The sequence below is a fragment of the Nuphar pumila genome, chromosome 8 (genome assembly GCF_984573655.1).
Source record: "Nuphar pumila chromosome 8, dmNupPumi1.hap1.1, whole genome shotgun sequence".
Lineage (NCBI taxonomy): Eukaryota > Viridiplantae > Streptophyta > Magnoliopsida > Nymphaeales > Nymphaeaceae > Nuphar > Nuphar pumila.
In genome coordinates, this window is record NC_143256.1 from 21,597,693 (window position 1) to 21,609,657 (window position 11,965).

The window sequence follows — 11,965 nt, forward strand, 5'->3', positions numbered from 1 at the left end:
CAGTTCATTGTCCAACATCAAATTCTGGGGAATGATTTCGGTGACCTTGCTTGAAGCAGGGGATGCAAATGGTGAGAACAGCGTGGGATGTCCAGGATTAACTCAGAGAAAAATAAATAAAATAAAATAAAAATAAAAATAAAAATGGAGATATGATGAGGAATAGCAGCCGATCATGGATATCAAAAAGAAACATCAGAGAGCCAAATAGCAGTCGATTATATATATATATATATATATATATATATATATATATATATATATATATATATATATATATATATATATATATATATATATAAAGAAGAAATATATATGGGGACAGATCATGCAATATATTGCAGAGACATAGACTCTGTGTTGAACTCTAAATATGAGGAGCCAAAAGCGAGTTAATGATTTACCTGATACATACCCCTTACCATGAAAAGGTTTTCAACAATCCCTTTTAAACCTGTAGATTTATTATTTATATGTTTCCCTTTTCCTTCTGAGATCTTGAACTGCCAAATTCCGAACCCAGCACATTAACACCACCATTATCATTCGAGCCAGACGAATGTAGGTTGAAGACCATCAAAGAAAATTTCCACGTGGAGGTCCTTCATGATTATCATTTACGAACTTGATTCAACCAAATGGTGAATCCCACATTTATCTTTAACAAACATCTTGAGATTCTGTTGTCATAACACCACCTCTTAGAGTTTTTGTTCAATACACATACCAGTCGAAATGCCAGAAAAGGGGATGATGATCTAGGCAAATGATAAACAGGAAGATGACCCCAAAATTGGGCTAACACAGGAGAAAGGGATCAAAAAAAAAAAATGCATAACGATAGTAAGAAAAGAGATTTGAAACGGATTTCAGCGTGAATGTAAATTGATTTATAATCCATTATAAATACTATCCTGGAGAATAAGAATTGGAGTTCCGATGGATTTGAACAGTGTGAATATACATTCAGATTCATAGAAATTGAGGGAAAATCAAAATAAATTTTCAGAAAATCAAGGGAAAAATGTAGGGATATGGAAATTCCCATGATATTGCACATAGATAAATCGATTTGCAGTAAGCAAATCGATGTTATCAAGGGTGCCCAAAAAAAAATGAGAAATAAGAAAATCAAGGGAAATCAGATTGGTAAAGGAATAAGAGGGTGCTTACCGAGGGTTTGCAGGAATTTCAAACTGGTCGACTTTTGAAGGTGAGTTGTCCTCTGAAATACTCCCGCGAAGGTTGGCACTCAAGGGGGACTTCCGGTCTGAAGATGGGCTATATGGGATGTTCAGAAAGAAGATGAGCTTAATGGGTTTTTGCAGAGAGAACTCGGTGGTTGATCAGTATTCGTCAAAAGGGAATGTATGCCTCAGAAGATAGGGAGATGATCGATGCCCCTCCGGACAGAGTCGATGCTTCCTTTTAAAGAGAGAATGGAGAGTTCCAGAAGAAGTGCGCTGCGGATGGAAGGTGAAGAACCATGGCGGCTGTTGAAGATCGACGGTGGTAAATTAGGAGAGAGCATGCGCGGGAGAGAGTTCGTTGTAACTTTTCCAATTTCTCAAAAGAAGGCCCCTTTTTAGGAAATTTTTGTAAAGTGGTTAGAAAGGGAGGTTTTCAGAAAAATCAACTTGAACCATTTTGTTTTCTTCGTAGTTTTTCCATTTTTTTTTTGGTTTTTGTGTTTTGCTTTTCAATTTTTTTTTTTGTATTTTCATAATAAGATTCTAAAGTTTATGAGAAAACGAAGATTAAAACTAATTTTTTTTGTGTTTTTGCAAAAATATTTACAAAAGGGAAATTTTCTGAGAATTAAAAAGCCATTTTTGGGGAAATTTCTTCAGAAATGGGTTAGGACCCGGGTTTTGAAAAAATATGGATTTAAAGCACCGGATTCGAACCTGAAAACGATTTTGCATGGATCAATATGGTTTTTAATCCAGAAAGTCTGAAAAATTTGCTTTAATTTCTCAGAAGATGGAATCAGGGGCAAAAGGGTCATTTCTACAAGACTTTTTGGAAAATTTGGGGTGTTCACAGTCCCGCTTGAGAATAAACAACTTACCTGAGAGTCTGAGTATGATGCTAGTTCAAAGGCGGGTCCCGCTCCATTTATTTGAAGATACGAGATAAAACATTATTTGTTTTTCAAGAATTTGGAACAATTGGGTTTTCAGGGCAAAAATATGGATAAATGTAAAAACAAAATTTGTAAAGAGATTTAAAATCTTTTGCAAAAAGTTTTGAGATAAAATCTTTAAAATCAATATCCAAATATCCAGATTGTTTTTTTGAGAAAATTTTTGTAATTCAAAGTCCTGGGGGTAAAATGGGAAAGATTGGCAATTTTGAAATCCCAGGGTTTTAAAAATCAATTTTGAAAAGTTTAAAAATCAAATCTGGATTGACAATTTGGAAAATCAGAAGTTCTGGATCTCAAACTGGCATGCTATGCAGTGAAATGATGCAATGTTATGCAAATACATGTTTTATGAAATGTCACTCTGAGCTTGGATTTGGAAATTCTAACTTTTTGTCCAAAAAGAGGATTTTGAAATTTTGCAATTTGAAGATGTCTCTGAACCTAAATATAAAAATTTTGAGGCTCAAGAATGAAATTTAGGACTTTCTGCAAGGTTCAATCTCAGAAAATGACCATTTTGCCCTTTATTGCTTCCGGAGAACTGAAATGTGCCGATTGAGGGCAATGTCAAGAAGGTGAGTGAAAATTTGGGGTGTTTACACATTCCTTAACTGCATATTTTATGTAATCATCCCTTGAAATCTTTTCCAAGTGAATATCTTGACTATCCTTGTTGCCCACTGCAATATCTCTGGCCATGAATACCTGCATAAATATGATCATGTAATTCACATTATAATAATCTATTGTAGAATAAATGCCTTGTAATTATATTTTTCATTACAAAGAAGTAGAAATTAAACCTTGCTCTTAAGCGGGAATAACGGTGTAACACCCCGATCTATGACATGGAGTCCAGGTTCATGGGTATTACACTCTAGATAAAAATACCAAAGTAGCACAAAAAAGCATAGTACATTTTTTTTTAAAATAAACTATCATCAATTAATGTCAAGTAACTAAATCCCACATAATCAAGCCAAAAAAGGCTACATTATCCAAATGAGGCATCACATCTTAAGTTCAATAAATAAAAGAAAATGATTAAGTGCTTTGCCGAAAGACGAAACCACCAACGTCTTGAAGAAGGTTGACAATGTCCTAACACCAAGTCATGTCTCACGAAGTCACGTGGAACCTACAGTTGTAATAATTAAAAAGTGTGTGTCTAAAACTCAGTAAGAAAAATATTACAAGCATAATAAACTCAGATTTAGTTATCGATCACACAATATACACATATTTGTATCTTTAACATCTCCAAATTTTTTACTCAAGTCTCACTAGTTAGCATTTTCTCAATGTTTAGCCACTATCTACTTTGGTTATACTAGTAATAGCCTACTATGAGTATAGCAACCTGTGTAGAATACCCCAATTCTATGGTGTTGGACAAACTGTGAAATTCACTCTTTGTCTCTATCGACTGCAGTGTAGGATCCTTGATAGCGAACCAACAAGTCTGTAATTAGAGCTATACCTGCTCCAAGGTTTGTAGCTCATGCTACATTTTAAACTTACTCTAGAGTTCCAAATCTGTAGGTGAAAAAGTATCATCCCTTAGGGCATATCATCTCATGCATTCTCACATGAACTCTTTCTCGTGTTCATATTCAGTGTCTCTCGACAAGTGTTCTTAAGAAACATTTTCAATCAATCATTCTCAACAAGCTATCTTAGGGTTTTGATATTCATTAATTTTTTAAGCTTGCAGAGATGCAATCTCTCTACATCAATAAATCTCGAGGGCCTCAATAATGATGGCTCTCACGCTAATGGACATTAAGTAGCCATTTTCATCAATCACCTCATAGTAATTTATGAGGTTTTAGCATGTTAAGGTATTTGAAGGTCGCAATAACACAACTCTAACTAGTATGAGACTCAATATCTCATTTAAAAGACTCTTTTCTTATGATGTATTTCTAAGTCTTTCACAATTTCAAGTATGTATTTTATCTAAAATACAATAATTTGATACATGCAACTCATCCTAAAGAGTCATCAATACATGAAATCATTTATGACATTGAGGCTAATTCACATACATTCATTCTATAATAGCAAATGTGCACTTCTAATATGTAATTGCAAAATCATTAGAATACAATTGTAATCTCAAATAAATATGATTTCATATAGTCTAATTCATAGAAATGTCAACATACAATGTATTATTAACTAAAATGCTGATAGTTTTTCTTACTTCGAATGTAAATGTTGAACTCCAGTCCGCGGTCAAGTCTCTCATAGCTAAAATAGGATTGTATGATAATCACATAATTATGTTCATTTTAATAAACCAACATTCTTTATACTATCAAAATTATTAAAATACTCCTCCTGAAGTGGTTTGTCAGACCTCGATTTTTATGCTCATTGTTTCATCAAAACTAGGACAAACAGATTCTTCTCTACGACATGAATTCAACCCATCAAACCTCACTCAATTCTAAGCTCGAGATGCAAAGTTATAATAATTTTACTAATTTGATATTAGGTCACACATATAAGGGTAATTTGGTTATTTCAATTCACTATGATATAACCTGATTTATCCCAGGTTAGACCGAACATAGTCTGAGTTAGTACATTACGTTTACTAAACTTAGTTTGTAATGCTTGTGAATTTTGTCACATGAATAAACCTGAATTTTTATGGTTGAAATGTTATATGGTGGTATTTTTATTTTTTAAATTTGATTTTTATTAGATTCTGAATATTTTATTTGAATCTTTGATATTGGATCCATGATATCTTAATTGGATTTTGATACTGGATCCCAGATATTTTATTTGGATCTTCAATATTGAATCTTTGATATCTTAATTGGATTTTGATATTGGATCCCAGATATTTTATTAAGATCTTCAATATCGAATCTCTAACATTAGATCTTGTATATTTTATTTAGATTTTTTATATTGGATCTCTGACATCTTAATTGGATTTTTATATTGAAATCATAATACTTCAATTGGATCTTTGATATTGGATCCATGGCTATTTATTTGGATCCATGATATTTTACTCGGATCTCAGATTTTTGGATCTTCTAATTCGAGTACTAAAAAATCTAGTTTTGTGGATGGACCCGGATAGTCCTAATATAGATCCTAAAACATAAATGGATCTTGGATCCCAGTTGAATAGATCCAATCACTCAAAAAAATGTGACTCTTGCTTGGTAGGAGTTGTTAGTACACGTCACCTTGTGTTGGGATGCTGCAAGTTCAAAACCCAAATGGCATGATTATATAATGAGTAGGGGTATGTCAAACGCAGTCTTCTCTATCAAAAAAAATGTATACAACTTAAAAATAACGGGGTGTGGAGTTCCTCATTCACGTACGCTGGACCCAAACTGATCCCCCTAATCATAGGCTAGATTCATACCCAGTTTAGTCTGGATCTGGTCTAATGTGGATGAGTGCAAACCAACTGGATTGAACTAAACCTAGACCAAACACAAGGAACTGAGATAGGGCCCAACCTGACTTGTCTCAGTTCTCATCTCATATATATATATATATATATATATATATATATATATATATATATAGAGAGAGAGAGAGAGAGAGAGAGAGATAATACACTGACCAGACTCGATCTGGCTGAACCCAAACCAAGTCGGTCCTCAGTTAGGCCCGACCTAGTCTGGGTTCACATCCAAACCAGTTCGGTCAGGCCGAATCGATCCTATTTAGTCCAAACCGAGTCGGTTGGCCTCCGACCGAGATGACCTTTGATGTATATATATATATACATATATATATATATATATATATATATATATATATATATATATATATATATATATATATAAAGTGCTTGAAACCTATGTACAAAGATTGATTTCAAATTAAGCTCTTAATGAAGGTTCATAGGTCTTATAGCTGAAGTGTTTCAAACAGGATTACACCCTTGATATACTCACCTTTGTGAGTGTGGAAGTATGAGTCTCCTTCTATAAAACTTGGGCTTTTTTTTAGATAACTCATGAAATTTGGATACAACACAGGACCCTTAGTGTGTGGCTCATATATATTGTTAAACACACTATGATCACTTGAAGTAAAAGTGATGCGTCTATAAAGTCAATTAGGATTCTAAATTCAAATTTAACACTATTGGGGTTCCTCACTAACTATGACTAAGTAACACTAATGTGGATGTTCAAACCCAAAAGGTATGTTTGTTTATATACTGAATCTTTGCAAATAGGCTCTTGAATATTTTCATAGTTTTGATCCACCTGAGAAATTGTTGAGGTTTTGTCTTAAAATTATTTAGTTAGAACCTAGTTCTTGCTACCTATTACCCTACACTTATCTAAGTTAATGTGTTTTCACTCCTTTTTAAAAGTTTAGTCCTACATTAAAGAGTATGAGACCTTCACTTGGGTTTATATAGTGGGGAGTTGCATTTATGAGCAATGCCCATTAGGGGCTTTGTCAATTGAACTTTAAACTTTGGACCTTAACTTTGGATTGAGATTTGGATTTAGCTTTGGACTTAGACATGGAGTTTTTTTAGATTTGGGTTTGTTTTTAGTTTCGGTTTTGGTTCGGTCTTGATCCAATTCTGCTTGGTTCATTTTCTTTTATCTTTGTCATCATCATTCTTGGACTTTGAATATTCTTTTTAATACTTGAGTTGTTTTTATCCCCAAGAACAAGACCATTTGTAATGCCCCAAAATCCAGGACTTACAACTTTTTATGAAAAGTTTAAAAGCTTTGAAATCATTTGTTTATTAGAGTTTTTTAATAGTAATTTAACGGAAAATAGTATTTGAAAAAACAAGTCAATGGATCTTGGGTGCATTACAGCGTAAACTTTCTTTCACAATAGATTTGAAACTCCATAAGTTTAAGAAATCAAATATATCATGAAAAAATATTTTTTTATAATTTAAGACTTGTACAAATAAAAAAATTTGAAAAAACTTTATGCAAATTTACCAAAATGTTCTCAAGAGCGAAACGTCAAGGAAAGTGTCTCATCTTGATCTCATCATGCCATCGTGCCATCACAGATCCAAAATATCGCATGCCCATAAAATGGGTCAGTTTCACAAAAAACCAGTAAGAGTGTAAAAGACATGAAGAAACAAAGACTGTAATAAGCAAGATAATTACTAAACTAAACAGAAAAAACAAAACTAACAGAGCTAACCATATATGATGTTGATTATTGCAAGCAAAACTCAAATAATGCAAGTAGCTAAATACGAGAGTAGTAACGAACAAAGTATTAAACAAACAAAATAAGCAACTATGGCAGTCTAACTGACTTTATAGGTAGAGAGTAACTAATTCCACCAGGCAGTCAAGCAGAGTAAGTAAAGTAATTGAAAAAGATAAGCATTCATAAAAGAGCTTACGATACATACAATTACAACTGAATTATTTAGTCCACTGACAAGTAACTAAATACAAAAGGTGGTTGAGTACAATTACAGTCAAGCCATCCAAAGTGTATAACTAACTGAAGTGTAAGTTATTTTTAGTTTTGATATTAACTGGTCATGCGGATACGCACATGACACGAAACGTAAAAATAGCGGAGATCATCCTGGGGCTTTATTATGCTATATGTTTTATGATACCCCGAGTGACTGACTGAGTCTGCTCCTAATGAAACGGCCAATATCCATGAGAGTAAATCTCCAAAGGCCACTTGTTTCAAATGATGCATCCAACTTTTGCAAAAGTGTTGAGCTAACTTTTGTAGCTTCTTTCTCCAAACTCCGATGACTAGGGAAACTGAGTCTTTTGCCTATAATAGCCATGAATGGTCTGTCCATCAGAGTTTTTGTACCATCTGTCCTCTCTCTTGACAAACTGTGTCAAACGAGCATGATGGGGGTTTCTTAATCATTGTCTCGTTCTATATGCTCTGGTTCATTAGACCCAAACGAGAATTAAAAACTTGAAAGAAGATTTATACCATCACCTTCATTTATGTCGGTTGTCACACTTGCTTGTTCTGAGCTCTTTCCCTTCTTCTCTTTCTTCTTGTTGTCATCTTTGTGCTTCTTGCAATAGCTCTTTAAGTGTCCCTCTTTCTTATAGTAATAGTAAAAGTGTTTTTTCCTCAACTTCGATCAGTTCTTATTTTCAGGACTCTGTGACTTTAATCTGCCTTTTTTTTACTTGAATCACCTTTTTTCGAAAGGCCTTCTCTTTGTGATTGATCGATGTCGGGCTTTTTTTTATTTCATTCGAAAAAAGAACCACAGTAACCTTATCCAACTCAAGAAGCTCCTTCTCGAATAAGAGAGTGGTCACCAAGTGATCTTAGGATGGTGGAAAAGTGGCCAAAAGTGACAAAGCTCGATCTTATTCATTAATCACTATTTCAAGACTCAACAACTGAGTCAAGATCCTATTGAAGACATTCAAGTGGTCCTACAAATTTATGCATTTCACCATCTAAAGAGCATACATTTGCTTTTTTAAATAAATCTTATTTGTCAGCAATTTTGTCATGTATAAGCACTTTAATTTTAACCATAGCTCCAAGGAAGAGTCTATATTCATGACATTATAGAGGACGTCATCCGCAAGATTAAGTTGAATAGGGTTAAACACTCTTTCACATATGACATGACAATTATCATCAGACATATCTTTGGTTTCTTATTTTTCTCTTAGAGGTCTTTAATTATCTCTTGTTGGGTCAAGGAATCTTTCACTCTACGTTACCATAATCTAAAGTTCATCTTCTCATTAAACTTTTCAATCTTGTACTTCATATTTGACAATTTCATTGTTATCGTTAACACGCTCTAAGATTGGGTTTCACTTTGATACCAGGTTATCAGTGTGAAAGGCTTGCACACACATGATATAACTAAATAACAAGAAAGCAATCAAGCACACAAGATAATGAATTTATGTGGTTCGGCAAAACCACCTGCGTTCATGAGGAGAATACGAGAGAAATCTTCATTGAAACCAGCAAGTATACAATATTATAGAGATCTCAAGAACAAGAAGACCTATACTAATATGCAGCTAATGCAGATTACCTCTACTCGACAAGTCAAAATAAAAAATTATACCTTCTTTTTCCTCTCTTTTTGCAATCTGAACAAGCTACCATTCACCTTTGTTAATAAAAAACCCTCAGAGACCTTTCTTAAAAAATCAAGCATTGGAAAAATTATATATATCGCTTATATAGATTTCTAATACTTAGTTTCCAAAACAAATAGGGAATTCCCCTATACATTGGGGTTTCCATGGTAACATAGGAGAGGGACTCTAAATGGGTTGCATGTCTCGTGTGAATAGACAAAGTCATATTACCCCCAACAACAGACTATGCACGCAAGAAATCTACCACTGATCAAGCAGGGTTTTTGTGATATATAAGAGCTTTATGTATTATGACCAAAACCTTGTTAAAAATATGCCAACCTAGTTTAGGACTTTAAGACTAGAAACGCAGGATTGGTGTAAGGACTTTGATAGGGTAGTGATACTAAGCTATAAATAATGTCAAAAGGTAAAAGTACATATTATTTTGCTGTCATATTGAAGGAGGAGATCAAGTCATATTGACAGCACATCTCACACTTGATCAAAATATGAGTGGCGCCACACTCATTGTTTCTAGGTGAGTTGTAGTGTGGTTGGGGAACTAACTAATAACCCTTGATCTCTTGATGAATTTCATTTATTGTTCATTGCTTCTATTATCGAAAATGAAAACAAAATGGTTTTGAACAAGAACAAATTGCCATGAGGAAAAAGGAAATTCTGGATGCCAAATTTTTTTACAATTAATAAGAATATTGTACAATTGAATAGAAACATGCTCTTGTTTGGAGTTTGGTCAAAACGAGCATGATCATCACAGTCAAAATTTCTTTTGTACAAACTTATTATATGAACTGAAAATGTTTCTTTCCTTGAAAGATGAGTGTCAAGTACAAACATGATGTGTGAACATGTTGATTCTTCATTTTGAAGGTACATTGGACTCTTCGCTTAGAACACATGAAGAGGCATTTGTTGGCTAGGGTGGCTTTGAAGCAAGTTAGAGGATGGCCAGAATCTAATTCTGGTTAGAGATGTCATCAGTGCATTCTCAATCTCCCTGGGTATGTCTCTGCGTAATATTGACATGATCTAAGCCTATTAATGTGGAATCGCAAGGGAATGTAAGTGCACCATTGCTGCCCAAACTGGATCCGTAACTGATGCGTATTCACAATATGATAAAAAAAAAAGCCTCATTGTTTTACATACTTTAAATAAAACTAAGGGGCTCATTTGGTGATGAAAAAATTTGTTACCAATATAATTAGCAATGCTATTTAAACTTGAGCCAGCCAATCATATATAAATTCAACAATATAATCTTAACGTGACTTACACTTCGGGTAATAAATAGTGGAACCATTTTATTACACCAGGCTGAAAATTTTTAGATTTATAACTTGCCAAGAAGCTAGAGTTGTTCCTCATGGTGGGTCTAATTCAAACATGGGCTTGGAGTTGAACTCCTAGGCAAACAGGCTCATGACTAGCTTGAGCTTATCTCAACAACTAAGTGAACAGTCCCGGATCCAGCTTGAACCAAGTCAAGTTCAAGCTTCTCCCAAGCTAGAATAGGTTTAAGGAGCCCACAAGCAAGAATTGGTAATTAGTTGTTGACCCTCTTCACCTTGGTATACTAGAGTTGCCTGGCCGATCCCAATAACTTAGAGAGAGAGAGAGAGAGAGAGAGAGAGAGATGTCACTCAAAAGGAATGGCTTGAATGAGATAAAACAGGATCCACGCGATTCCTTCTTGAAGTAGAAATTGGATCGAGGAGATCCATGGTCAGCGTCTGTATTGCATTTCTCAAAACTCAAGGTTTAACTCAGACAGACCTGCATTTCTCAAAATTTGTGAATCGCACCGACAAAAATTCCATTCTTCAAGTCTTGAAACTACTCAATATATATGAACAACTATGTGCCATTGTTACCCAGTAATTGGTACTAGTCATCTTTGTAATAAACAAATTTTACAAATGGTTTACTAGGTGAACGACCTACCTTCGTTTTACTTATGATTTGGAATAGGAAAAATACAGTGAATAGGCAATTTCTTGACCAAAAAGTTGTTATTTCCCTCAATTTTCATTTGCACAAATGTATTTTATATACAATATTCACTTTGCTTAAAATCCATGAAGGGGCACATAATGGCAGGGGTGGCTCTGAGAGAACTCTGACGGTGACAAGCATCTAGTGCTACATAAAGACACCACCAATGCATTCTCCATTTGCCTAGTCATGTCTCTGTGCACAAGTGACATGATGTAGTCTACGATTGTAGAGTCACAAGGGAATGTAATTGCACCATCAATGTTCAACCCAAACTCTTCTTCGGCCATCTTCAATAGCTCCTGAAAGATGGATCTTTGGAGGCAATCCAAGGGAACCATGTACCTTTTGCCATCAGCGGCGTAAGCCACAAAATGACCCTTCTCTGCAATTTCTGCCACTTTGGTGTTGCTCTTAGTCACACCACCAAATGAGATTCTTCTTCTCCCTCTGAAGGCCACCTTCTGCCACTTCTTAGCCATCTCTACTATCCTCTTTCTGCTGATCATTCTTGCAGGTTGATGATGAAGATAAGGATTGTGGTTCAAACGCTTTTCTCAAAGGACAAGCAAAAGTATTTTGAGTGTAGCTGAGCTTGAGTTGTGATTATTGATATGTTTGTGCTGATGAGAAACTTTGGTCACTTGTGCTTGTATATATATAGAGCGAGGGACTGACTGAAACTGGGTACATAGAAGTCAAGTAGAAA

The 11,965-nt window shown here is 34.5% G+C and overlaps 1 pseudogene; it reads right to left on the bottom strand.

The window, feature by feature from the left end:
* Positions 1-11,330: 11,330 nt before the first annotated feature.
* LOC149829769 (auxin-responsive protein SAUR61 pseudogene) lies at positions 11,331-11,738 on the bottom strand (annotated as a pseudogene).
* Positions 11,739-11,965: the final 227 nt, after the last annotated feature.